Raw genomic sequence first — 13,687 nt, 5'->3', positions numbered from 1 at the left:
GTAACAAGAGTGAGGGATGTGGTTGGTGTCATCCTGTTGTGAGAGTGGTGTTTCAATGTTGACAATTTCCATGAGAGGAAAATGGTGATGAAACTCTTCAGAGGGTGTGTCAGCTTGTAAGAGCTATATTTCAGGCAGACGTCCAATATCCTCTTCTGGGTTCTAAACTAGTTTCAGAAAGTGAGAGGAAACTATGGAAGATTTCCCATTTATAAGTATTCACCTATCCCTTGGATATATACTTAAATTTTCCCAAAAAATCTCACTGCTATCAATTTCATGCTTCAGTCACCTTTCTGTAGCAAGTATTATGTGAGCTTCACAACTTTTCAGGTGAACCTCAACCTCTGATACTTTGTTGTGAATGCTTTGGCAGTTAACCACTAGGATTTTAATACTCTCACCTGTGGGAGGCATTTCTTTCAATCTTACACCAATACTTCTGGGTTTCCTACAGGTATTGTTATCTGTATTGTATGGAGAGTTGCTTATTTAAAAAAAAAAAAAAAAAAAAAAAAAAAAAAAAAAAAAAAAAAAACCTGTGCTACCTACTTAGCAGCCTCTGATGTGTAGTCCACACCTGACCCATTTAGGGGGACCCACAGTTCTCAACCCAACAGCACACGTCCAGGATGTCACAGCTTAGCTTGTCACTGAACCTTTGAAGTCTCTGGCTCAGTCCTTCCATTGACTCAGAACAAGAGGACCACAATCAGTTCTGGGGACAATGTGCAAGGCTGGTCTTCTCAAACTTCTCTGCCAGTCACTGGAATGACAAATGTATGACTCAGAGTGCAGTCGTCAGGCATAATTTGTTCCAATGTGCACCACACTCTGCAGTTGGTTGCACTGTATCCATAAATGGCCGCTAGAACAGTCTCTTCAACATATTGAATGGCTGCATTTTTAACTGGTGCCATATATTACACGAGAGTGAACAAATAACTTCAAATTAAGCCTGCTGATCATCTTTTAATCTGTTCAGTTAAAAAGTTGCTAATTCCCTTTAATAATTGAAGCAAATACACAAAATGAGATTTCTGAAAAGGTGACAGAATATCTGTGGTAAAAATTACTAGTTTCCTAAAACGTTTTGAGGTTAATTACATTTGTTAGCAAACTCAAAAACAGAATTGATTTACTATTAATTTACTATGAATGTTGATAGTATATATGGCTACTCCTCTTTAAGGGAAAACTAGATCTCATGCAATATGTTGGTTAGCATATCTGTTACAGTAATCAAATCACAAATGCCTATTTATTACAAATTAGATTATGCAAAAGACAATGGTAGCTTCTGGAAGTTCTCATATATGCATATTTATCTTCATTGAAATACTTTGAAATTCAAGGGTGATGTATTCTTTGGCAGTAACTGTGTACCACAAATGCTGATTTGCTATGAAATAAATTACATATCCAAAACCCTTGTACCGGTAAACTTACAAAAATATAGTTTTGTAAGCATCTGAAAATTCTCAGAAGCAACCATTTCTCATATAATTATACAACGAAATTAAAGAATTATTGTTTTGAATGAGGATAGGCCTACTGTTTTCAAAAACTTTAAGAGAGTGTAAATAAGCTTAAGCCTACAATTGACAATAACGGTAAGACTATACTGTGGCCCTCGCAGCTCTTCAAAATTTCACAGTATATCACAATACAAATAGGTATTGATACAATCAATGAAAAATTATGCAGAAGCAATGCAAACAGTAAAATATGCTAATCTAGACTTTCAAAATGGCACTGAATTTGTACATGAATTTACTGAACTGGCAGACTCTTGTAGATAGATGTAAACTATTCCAAGGAAGTCCTCTAACAATGTTTCAAGAACTGGTTTTAAATGGTATCATGCACATTGGGATCACAAGGATAAGATTAGAATACATACAGCATGCACATAGGCATTCAATCAATCTTTCTTCCTGTGCTCCATATGTGAATGGAATGGGAAGAAACCCTAATGACTGGTACAATGGGATTTAACCTCTACCATGCACTTCACAGTGGTTTGCAGAGTATAGACATAGATGTAGAACGTCTGTTCATCTTGTTCTTGGACCCTATGTTGACCAGTGAAAGACGGTTGCAGGTGTGAATAATGTTGACCAGTGTAAGACGGTTGCAGATGTGAATATTGCCTTAGCGAAGCAGTACTTGTGCACGATCTGCCAACATTTTATGATCACCATGAGGTTGTAGAGGAGGTGTGTTGACATGAGCAATATATCACTTGATTTGCCTTACCAATTCCAGTAACACAGTGTCAGCAGATGGTGGAACAGGATTCATAACATCTGCTGTGAGAACAAGACATACTCTACATAAAATATCTGCCATGGATGCTTGTAAATCTGCTTTGTAGGCATTCCCCCAAGGAGGACCAGCATCCAAGGCAGTGCTTCAGTCCACTGGCCAATGTGTTACATTAGTACTGTCTTAAGTGTGGAGTGACAATGTTCAAGGCTATTACGTTGGGAATGGTATGCTGTTGTCTGAAAGCATTGAACACTGTACAATTTGTACAGTTTGGAGAATCGGTTGTGACAAAGCAAGCTGGGATATTTTTACTTCCCCTCTTGTTTTGTCATCTGCCTCCTTGGAATTCATTTTTTTAATTTTAACTAATTATCATTAACATACATGCATATAATCTGCATTTTCATAAAAGAGGAAGGTTGGCCCTCAATTTTATAGAATATAACACCAGATCTAATTTTGTGCTTAGTTTTATGTATGTAATTAATTTTCTAATTTATTTTGACTATGCCTAGTTAGTATCTTTTGTTATAGGGTGAAATCAGTAATTGATTCATAACTTAAATTCTATTGTTGATGTATAAACAAATATAATTTCTATATAAAAACAAAGATGAGGTGACTTACCGAACAAAAGCGCTGGCAGGTCGATAGACACACAAACAAACACAAACATACACACAAAATTCAAGCTTTCGCAACAAACTGTTGCCTCATCAGGAAAGAGGGAAGGAGAGGGGAAGACGAAAGGAAGTGGGTTTTAAGGGAGAGGGTAAGGAGTCATTCCAATCCCGGGAGCGGAAAGACTTACCTTAGGGGGAAAAAAGGACAGGTATACACTCGCACACACGCACATATCCATCCACACATACAGATACAAGCAGACATATTTAAAGACAAAGAGTTTGGGCAGAGATGTCAGTCGAGGCAGAAGTGTAGAGGCAAAGAAGTTCTTGAAAGACAGGTGAGGTATGAGTGGCGGCAACTTGAAATTAGCGGAGATTGAGGCCTGGCGGATGACGAGAAGAGAGGATATACTGAAGGGCAAGTTCCCATCTCCGGAGTTCGGATAGGTTGGTGTTGGTGGGAAGTATCCAGATAACCCGGACGGTGTAACACTGTGCCAAGATGTGCTGGCTGTGCACCAAGGCATGTTTAGCCACAGGGTGATCCTCATTACCAACAAACACTGTCTGCCTGTGTCCAGCAACAAACTGTCCATTCGCATGAATGGCATGTTTAGCCACAGGGTGATCCTCATTACCAACAAACACTGTCTGCCTGTGTCCAGCAACAAACTGTCCATTCGCATGAATGGACACAGGCAGACAGTGTTTGTTGGTAATGAGGATCACCCTGTGGCTAAACATGCCTTGGTGCACAGCCAGCACATCTTGGCACAGTGTTACACCGTCCGGGTTATCTGGATACTTCCCACCAACACCAACCTATCCGAACTCCGGAGATGGGAACTTGCCCTTCAGTATATCCTCTCTTCTCGTCATCCGCCAGGCCTCAATCTCCGCTAATTTCAAGTTGCCGCCACTCATACCTCACCTGTCTTTCAAGAACTTCTTTGCCTCTACACTTCTGCCTCGACTGACATCTCTGCCCAAACTCTTTGTCTTTAAATATGTCTGCTTGTATCTGTATGTGTGGATGGATATGTGCGTGTGTGCGAGTGTATACCTGTCCTTTTTTCACCCTAAGGTAAGTCTTTCCGCTCCCGGGATTGGAATGACTCCTTACCCTCTCCCTTAAAACCCACTTCCTTTCGTCTTCCCCTCTCCTTCCCTCTTTCCTGATGAGGCAACAGTTTGTTGCGAAAGCTTGAATTTTGTGTGTATGTTTGTGTTTGTTTGTGTGTCTATCGACCTGCCAGCGCTTTTGTTCGGTAAGTCACCTCATCTTTGTTTTTATATATAATTTTTCCCACGTGGAATGTTTCCTTCCATTATACAAATATAATTTCTGTACTATTTATAAACATTTGGAGGAACAACTAATAGTATTCTTAAAGGAACTATTTGGCTCTACTCGAAAACATGTTAGCAAAGCTGGCTCTTAATTAATTCTGAGGTAATTAACAGTTTTGTCCAAATTATTGTTTGCATACTTATATTTGTTAATTTCATGATTTAAACAAATAATTAGGCCCAACTCTTGTAGTAGAAGAAACTGTTGAAAAGACTGATTTTTTTTATGTATTCAGTTAATTTAATGAGTTAAGTTGTAATTGTAATTTCTGTAAATTAAACATTGGACAATGTGAAGTTTCAGTACCTATTATTGTGAGGATATTTTGGTTCCGAGACAGTCACTCCACAGCCAAGTTTCAGCCGAGCAACCTGTATTGGTTAGATTAACAACAATGCATCCGTGAAATAAGTGTAACACAATTAGGCCATGAGTTAAAACAATGAGTGTCTGCTCCATATGTACCTTTCTATCCTTCAAGAACTGTGAACTTTGTGGTTAGGTTTTTACTGTTTGTAGATGTTCACTAGTAAACTATTGTAGCAGTATGTGGAGCTTTGCCTGCAAACTATTAATGAGGCTTTTGGAAAGTTAAAACAATAGTGCACTGGCCATATATAACTGTGTGTCATGGGGGGGGGTTTGTGAACAATGAAGGTAAACTTCTGTGAAATGCAACTGTGTACCTGTCGACTATATTATTTAAAGTAGTCAGTGTTGTACTTCCACACCCCATTTTTCAGACAGTATCACAATGCAGTACATCAACACCAAGGACAACAAATGAAGAAATAAAGAAGGCAAACCGTCACAAGGTGTGACTTGAATTGGCATCCTTTGTCTGTGGTGACTGACTTAAGACAGATGAACCTTGCTATCAGCATCTGTAGGAAAGCCAGAACTGTACTCTCTCCTGTCATATCCACCAAAAGGCCTCTACCCAAGTTGTGGCAGTATCTATTGCTGGCAGGATATAACCATAGCTGTTGAATTCTGGTAGAGGTACCACTGCTTCAATGTGTATACTATTGCTAAAAAGAGAGCTAGTGTTCAAATGTTATGTCTTTCTGTGCTCCACACACTGATCCACTATAAGTGAGTGATTGCCTTTCCCTTATTTTATGTACTGTTCCCACTAGGCTGAAGTGTGTGTGTTGTATGAGCCCTTTGGTATTGTATTTGTGTCATGTTTCAGAAATGCTTGACGTTTGGCCTTGCTGCCCTAGCAGTTGATGCATGATCATGTTTACTCCCTGAAGACAGATTTCACATTAGGTCACATGAATCTCTGACCAGCCTGGTGATTGGTCCAGTTCCAGCATGCAACATACTGTACTAATCAACAAAAATCACTTTGCAGAATTTTTGTGGAATAACTGGACATAACCTATGTCGTGACATACCACACCAAAGTTGTTTGTCCATACTAAAGATTGTTGCTTGTTCCAGTATCAATTTGGTGATGCTGTCTTGCAGGAGTGCTGCAATTTGCAGGTTGTGCTGCTGCACTTCAGCCAATTCATCATCTATATTGGCACTCACTGAGTTGATATGAGAGAGAAACTTGAGCACTACATTGTCTGCTACCTTAGTATAATGAATGTCGTTGTGAATGATCCTGTAAGACTGCAGTGAGAGAACCAGTGGAGTGTACCAGCCATTCCTGGATTGAGTATAGCCTGCACCACCACCACCCAATTAATTATTTGTGAAAATTGTTAGTGGGCATCCTTTAATGCCATCACAAAAATGTTGGACCGTTTCATAGAGTGCCAATAACCCTTCGTCAACCTGACCATTTTCGCTGTGATTCCATGAGTTTCTGAGAAAATAATCAGAGTGGTTGTTGTTGACCTTCTGTCATATGTTGTAAAACTGCAACAAGGGCAGTGCCACTGGCATCCTTTGAAATATATGTGTGCTGAAGGCAAGGGATGTACCAGGGTTGCTGCTTGGTGGAGGTAACCTTTCATTGAATCAAATATTTGTTGCATCTGCTCATGCTACTTCAGAGTCTGCTTGTCATGAACATTCTTGCTGGCTAAAATATTAGTTAATGTATATGGCAGCAGTAGAAGTTTACAATCCCCAGGAAACTTCATAGTTTGTGAAAAGTTATCAGTTGAGTCATCCGCTTCGTGAGTTTAATTTGCTCTTGTATTGGCCAAGTGGTGTACAAATTGCTTAGTGGCCTAAAACGGTAACTTCCTGCCTGCACAGGTGGCACTTTCCATTTTTGTCAAATATGAGAAGCGTTCAGTAAGTAATGCAACACACATTTTGTGTGAAAGCAGGGTGGTTTTATTTAGTATTCCAGTACACCATATTACTCCCCATTCTTTGGGCTACAAAGCCCTATTTTTTCAACATAATCTCCATTCAGTGCAATGACTTTTACCACTTTACTGGGAGAGTCTGTATTCCCACATGGTGCCATTCTACTGGTCGACATCGAGCCAACATCTTGATGCATCAATAACTTCCCCATTATCCATGCACTGCTGCCCATTGAGTGTATCTTTCATTGGGGCAGACAGCTGGAAGTCAGAAGGTGTGAGATCCATTCCGTCAGGTGGATGAGGAAGAACAGTCCAGTGAAGTTTTGCAAGGTCCTCTCAGATGCCCAGTCTTAGGTGAAGCCTTGCTTTTTCATGGAGAATGAGAAGTTCATTTGCATTTTTGTGGTGAAGAACACTCTAAAGTCATCGCTTTAGCTTCCCCAGGGTAGCACAATACACTTCAGAGTTGATCGTGCCACCATGAGGGAGGACATCAAACAAACAACCCCTTCAGAGTCCCAGAAGACCATAGCCATGACTTTTCCAGCTGAGGGCACAGCTTTAAGCTTTTTCTTTGGAGGAGAGATGGAGTGGGACCACTCCATGGATTGCCATTTTGTTCCTGGTTTTAAGTGATAAACCCATGCTTCATCACCTGCAATGATATTCAACAAAAAAGTTGTCACTATCAGCCTTGTAACGCAAAAGCAATTCCACACAGGTAGCTCTTTGTTGCTCCTTATGGTCTTCTGTTTGGTGGCGGGGAATCCAGTGGGCGCACACATTTGAGTACCCGTCTGGTGGACGAATGTGTCAGCACTACCAACAGAGATGTCCAGTTGAGCAGTGAGGTGTTTGATTGTGATCCGTCGATCATCTCAAGTGAGAGTATCCACAAGTTGCAAAACTGCAGGTGTCACAGCTGTGTGCAGTCAGCTACCATATGGAAGATAGACAGGTTTGCATGATTTTGTTGTGAGGCCTCACTAGATTTACGTACTGACATAGGAGTTAATGTAGATTCAGACCACTACCTTGTAATTGTGAAACTAAGAGCTAGAATATCAAATTCAAGAAAAGTCAAAGGAACACCTCAAAGTAAGTACATGGTATCAAAGCTAAAAAAATGAAGATATCTCTAAAACATACTCTGAGAAGGTTACTGAGAATCTTTCATTATACATCCCTAGTTTAAGTGATAATCTGGATCAGGAATGGAATGCTTGCAGGGATGCAGTCATTAAGGCAGCAGAAGAAGTGCTAGGGAAAGAAGGAAAACAACCAAGGAATTCCTGATCTGATGAAGAATGTAAGATAATAAGTCAGGAGAAAAATCTGTCATACAGGAAAATGCCTGAGGAATCATATACTCATCTAGCAGTAAGAAATTATCAAGAAAAAAGGAAAGAAGAGAAGGAACTGTATTGGAGAAAGAAAAGGGAATGAGAAAGAAAGCAGATTGAAGAACCGGAAACAATTTGAAAAACAAATGATGTTAGAAAATTTTATGGGACATTACTAACTAATTATTAAGGGGTATTGGGTAGAGTATTTCAGTGACCTGTTGGATGCTTCAGAGTCCCCTATTGAAGATATCCCAGTCTCTCCAGAAGATGATGCCATAGTATCTCCCCCTTTCCCAAGGAGAAGTGAACAAAGCAGTTGCCTGATCAAAGAACAATAAAGCACCAGGGACTGATAATATAACATCTGAACTATTGAAAGCTGGAGGAGTTGGGCTAAATCATAGGATCTCCAAGATTGTGTGCCTCATCTGGGAAAAGGAAGAGTTGCCAGAAGAATGGAAATTAGGAATAGTATGTATGGTGCATAAGAAATGAGATCTATTTGAATGCAGCTACTACAGGGGCATAACACTCTTAAATGTTGTATATAAAATACTATCAAGTATCCTGTTTAATAGACTTTCACCTACAGCAGAAGACCTTATTAGAAGCTATCAAGGGGTGCAGGTTCAGACCAGGAAAGTCAACTGTAAACCAAATATTTACTCTCCAACAAATAGCAGAAAAGACCAGTGAATTCAATGTTGGTGTGTACCATATTTTCATTGACTTTAAATCTTCATATGACACAATAAACTGGGCCAAACTTTGAGGCAGTGAAGGAATTTTGAGTGCCTGGAAAGTAGGTGTGTTTAATAGAGGTAACCCTGAAGTACCCCCAGTGTACTGTGCAAGTGCAGTCCAGGCTATCACCTCAGTTTCCCACTCAAACTGGGATAAGGCAAGGAGATGGAGTTTCCTGCTTACTTTTCAACATCGCACTTGAAACAGTGGAATGCGAATCAGGTATTCAGACAAGAGGTACTATCAACTATAGGTCTGTACAATTGCTGGGATATGCAGATGACGTGGATTTAAAGAGCAGAACACTTAGAGATCTACAAAGCGCATTTTCAGCTCTAAAACAGAGTGCGGAAAAGAGGGGCCTGAGAATTAATGAAGGAAAAATGAAGTATATGTATAATGGCACTAACCAATCCTTACAGCCGACAACCCTTGATCGAATGACATTTGAGCGAGCAGAATGTTTCACCTATCTAGGCTCAAAGATAGAAGAAAATGGCACCACCTGTACTGAAATTATGGCTCACATAAGTGCTTCTAACCGATGCTACTTTGGAATGTTGCAACATTTTAAATCCAAGCTTCTATCACGAGGGACTAAGTTCCGACTTTACAAACGCTGATATGCCCAGTACTTATTTACGGCTCAGAAACATGGACAATGACAAAGCAGGGTGAAAACAAACTGAGATGACATGAAAGAAGTACAGGGTGATTCAAAAAGAATACCACAACTTTAGGAATTTAAAACTCTGCAACGACAAAAGGCAGAGCTAAGCACTATCTGTCGGCGAATTAAGGGAGCTATAAAGTTTCATTTAGTTGTTTATTTGTTCGCCATTTCAGCCAATAAAGTTTTTGGTCCCTTTTTCTTCGAAGGTGCTATTGCAACTGGACTACAGTATCTGGAGATGTTAGAGAATTGGCTAATCCCTCAGCTCAAACAAGAAGCACAACAATTCATATTTCAGCAGGATGGAGCGCCACCACATTGGCACTTATCTGTCCGTAACTACCTGAACGTCAACTACCCGAGGCGATGGATCGGCTGCCAGGCAGCCCGTGACAGAGCACTTCATCACTGGCCTCCAAGAAGCCTTGATCTTACCCCCTGCGATTTTTTCTTATGGGGGTATGTTAAGGATATGGTGTTTCGGCCACCTCTCCCAGCCACCATTGATGATTTGAAACGAGAAATAACAGCAGCTATCCAAACTGTTACGCCTGATATGCTACAGAGAGTGTGGAACGAGTTGGAGTATCGGGTTGATATTGCTCGTGTGTCTGGAGGGGGCCATATTGAACATCTCTGAACTTGTTTTTGAGTGAAAAAAAACCTTTTTAAATACTCTTTGTAATGATGTATAACAGAAGGTTATATTATGTTTCTTTCATTAAATACACATTTTTAAAGTTGTGGTATTCTTTTTGAATCACCATGTATATTGAGGAGTATTTTTGGACCTTTATATGAAAATGGGACCTGGAGGAGGTGAAGGAATGATGAACTTTATGACTACTATAAGGAGGATGATGTGGTCAAGTTCATAAAGCAGTGTAGATTTAGATGGGCTGAACATGTAATGTGACAGATTCTGCAAGGAAAGCACCGGTTGCCATAACTGAAGGTCAACGGCGAAGTCTAGAGAGGAATGGCAGAAAATTGAGGAGGCCAAGCCACACCCCAGGATGTAGTGCCAATGGAAGAAGAAGAAGAAGAAGAAGGGTAGCACAATACACTTCAGAGTTAATTGTGCCACCACGAGGGAGGACATCAAACAGAATAACCCCTTCAGAGTCCCAGAAGACCATTGCCGTTACTTTACCAGCTGCGGGCTCAGCTTTGAGCTGTTTCTTTGTAGGAGAGATGGTGTAGCACCACTCCATGGATTGCAATTTTGTTTCCAGTTCGAAGTGATGAACCCATGCACCATCACCTGCAATGATATTCAACAAAAAGTTGTCACAAACAGTCTTGTAATACAAAAGCAGTTCCACACGGATGGCTCTCTGTTGCTTCTTAAGGCCTTCTGTTTGCCAGCAGAGAATCTGGTGGGCACACACCTTTGGGTACCCCATCTGGTGGATGAGTGTCCAGTTGACCAGCGAGGTGTTTGGTTGTGGTCCATCGATCACCTCAAGTGAGAGAGTTTACAAACTGCAACACTGCAGTTGTCACAGCTGTGTGCAGTTGGCTTCCATACAAGAGTTAGAGCAGGTTTGTCATGATTTTGTTGAGATGATGACAGACACCTCATCCAATGACTCACTGTGCTTTTGTTCACTGCCAGTCTCCATAACATTGTTCAAGCTCCTATGAATATCTACAATACTCTGCTTTTCCACCAAGAGAAATTCAATTACAGCTCTCTGCCTGGGATGCACCTCCACTACAGACATCATTTTGAAGGCTACATATAGCACTGCCACCTACTGAAACTTCACGAAACTATAGGCACTGAAGTGTGAATATTCCATGGTGTCCCACAACAAAGTCCATATTTTTCAGGCAAAATTGGCCAATAAAAAAAAAGTGTTGCATTATTTACTTAATGCCCTGTATTACAAATGTCTCTAGCACTTCAAAGATTTTCCCCAGATCCTCCTCATGCTCTTATGAAGATGCTGAGAATATAGGAATGTTGTTCAAGTAAGGGAAGTAGAAAGAAAATTTATGGAGGACCTTGTTGAATAAATGCTGCCATATCTGGGCAGCCTAATTTAAACCAAGTGGCATGAAAAGAAATTTGTACAGTCCACAGGCATAATAATGGCATTTTTGGTGTGTCTTTCAAGGCTAAAGGAATGCGTAAACATGCCCTTTGACAGTTGAGGACACTGAAAATTGACACATTGGCTAATGTGTGTACAAAATCCTGAATGTTGGGTATGGAGTATCCATCTGTCACCATACAAGCATTCAGGACCTAACAGTCCCCACACAATCTATAGGAATTATTTTTTAGAACCAAGTGAATAAGGGAGACCCAAGTGCTATCCAAAAGTTGCACAATCCTCAACTGTGACAATTCATTGATTGCTGCCTTTGTAGCATGTAACTTGTCTGGTGCCATACATTAAACCTTGTGGAAGACTGTGGATTCTGCTAGAGTATTGATTTTATGCACAGTATTGTCTCTGACACCACTCACAGCTGGAGGCTGGTCCACAAATGACAGAGCACAGGTAACACAGTGTTGCATTGACATCATTGTCGCTGACCTGTATTTGCTCAGGCGGTTTTCCTTGAAGTCTGTGGGTGGAACGTCTTGAGCATCTGCAAGATTTCTCTGCTCCATTATCAGCCACTGCTGATTTACATAATCCTGGATGCAATGGACAGCATCACTATGTGCTTATTTCACATTCTCAAATCCTCCTGAGACTATGCTTCTAAATGTAATGAAGTCCTAGTTAACATCTTGTCTAGATAAAGAAAGTGTTTGTCCTCCTTGGAGGAACTGCAAAAATCATTTTTTTTTTTTTTTTTTAAATTTTAGCTTTTCCCCATCCAGTAAAAGTGCTTGAATGTGTTGGTTTGGCATTGGTGGCAATTCCACGTGGCATGTAGTACCCTGTGGAAGACCCAGGTGTTAGAACTGCCCAGTACACCCACTCAGCACTTCCTATTCCAGTCCTGTCACAGGCTTATCCTACCACATCAGAGGATGGGCCACCTGTGGGAGCAACCACTTTGTGTAATAGCTCTGATGCAAACATGCTCAGATTTTTATATTGAATTGAATTTTATTTGATCCTGTAAGATTACATTGTGTACAGTAAATGTACGTGTAATATAGGACATGTCAAAGTATTAAAATTCTTTATCAATTATTTTTCTACACCTTTAGCTTACATTTTTACATCACTGATAATGAGTAACAAATTTAATGGCATAAGTATTCTGCAACACTGTAAAACTCTTTTTCAATGAGATAGTCTTTAAGTTTCTTTGTAAATTCATTGTGAAGTACACTATCTTGCAGGGTTTTGGGCAGACTTCTTAGTAGTCTGATATCAGAGTACTGGGGTCCTTTTTCTAGCATTGCCAGTCGGTGGGGTATGCTCCGTACTTCATTCTTCTTTCTTGTATTGTGGGTGTGTACACTAGCATTTGTAATCCAGTCCCCACTACCTTTTGTGATGTACATTATTGTTTTGTATATATACAACGATGAAAAAGTTAAGATACCTAAATTCTTGAGACAGTTTCTGCGTGTTTCAGAGGTCTTTCTTCTTAAAATGGTCCTAATTGCTTTTTTTTTTTTTTTTTTTTTTTTTTTTTGTAATGTGAACACTCGTTTTGTCTCTTGTTTGTTTGAGTTTCCCCACACCGTCACTCCATACTGTAAGTATGGTTCGAAAAGTCCATGATACACTGTACACAGAAGGTTCTTGTCTGAATACTGTGATAGCTGCATCATTAAGAATATGACAGAGCTCAGTTTCTTACAGACATTATTAATATGTTTTTTCCATTTCAGTTCATTATCCACAAGAATACCTGAGAATCTAGCAGATTCTACTTCTTCCAGCCTTGTTCCGTCAACCTCTAAATCCATGTCTACAGCCTTTTCCTTGTTTTTAAACACTGCATACATAGTCTTTTTTAGATTTTAACCAGTTCATTTTCCAACAGCCATTGAGCTGTGACATTTGCAGATATGTATGCTCTTCTCTCAAGCTGTTCCATATTTTGGTCACTATTTAGTATTGTCATGTCATCAGCATACAATATTTTCTTTTCTTCCTCCTCAACACCTATATCATTAACAGATACATTAAATAACAATGGCCCCATTACCGAACCCTGCGGCACTCCATATTTGATGGATTTGGTTCCTGATTGGTACGAGTTTCCTAATGATACATACTGCTTGCGGTTGCACAAGTATGATTTTATCCATTCACCTGGTTGCCCCCGAATGTCATAGTTGCTTAATTTTTGTATCAGCATTTCATGGTCAATGGTGTAAAATGCCTTTGAAAGATCCAGAAACATTGCAGAGACAACCTTTTTCTCATCTAAGGACTGTAAAATGTATTCTGTTAGACTGACAATTGCTGATT

The 13,687-nt window shown here is 40.0% G+C and overlaps 1 protein-coding gene across 7 annotated transcripts in view; it reads left to right on the top strand.

The window, feature by feature from the left end:
- Positions 1-13,687, top strand: part of LOC124622961 (solute carrier family 25 member 45-like) — a 103,627-nt gene that overhangs the window by 38,799 nt on the left and 51,141 nt on the right. Inside the window, exon 1 of one of the 7 annotated variants that reach the window (XM_047148781.1) lies at positions 5,223-5,244. The exons of the other annotated variants lie outside the window; for them this stretch is intronic. The gene's annotated coding sequence lies outside the window, so the exon portion shown is untranslated. Of the gene's footprint in view, positions 1-5,222; positions 5,245-13,687 lie in introns of those variants that run through there. 7 annotated transcript variants of the gene reach the window in all.

Source organism: Schistocerca americana, chromosome 1, assembly GCF_021461395.2.
Source record: "Schistocerca americana isolate TAMUIC-IGC-003095 chromosome 1, iqSchAmer2.1, whole genome shotgun sequence".
In the NCBI taxonomy this organism is placed as follows: Eukaryota; Metazoa; Arthropoda; class Insecta; order Orthoptera; family Acrididae; genus Schistocerca; species Schistocerca americana.
This window is presented reverse-complemented; position numbering and strand designations above follow the sequence as displayed.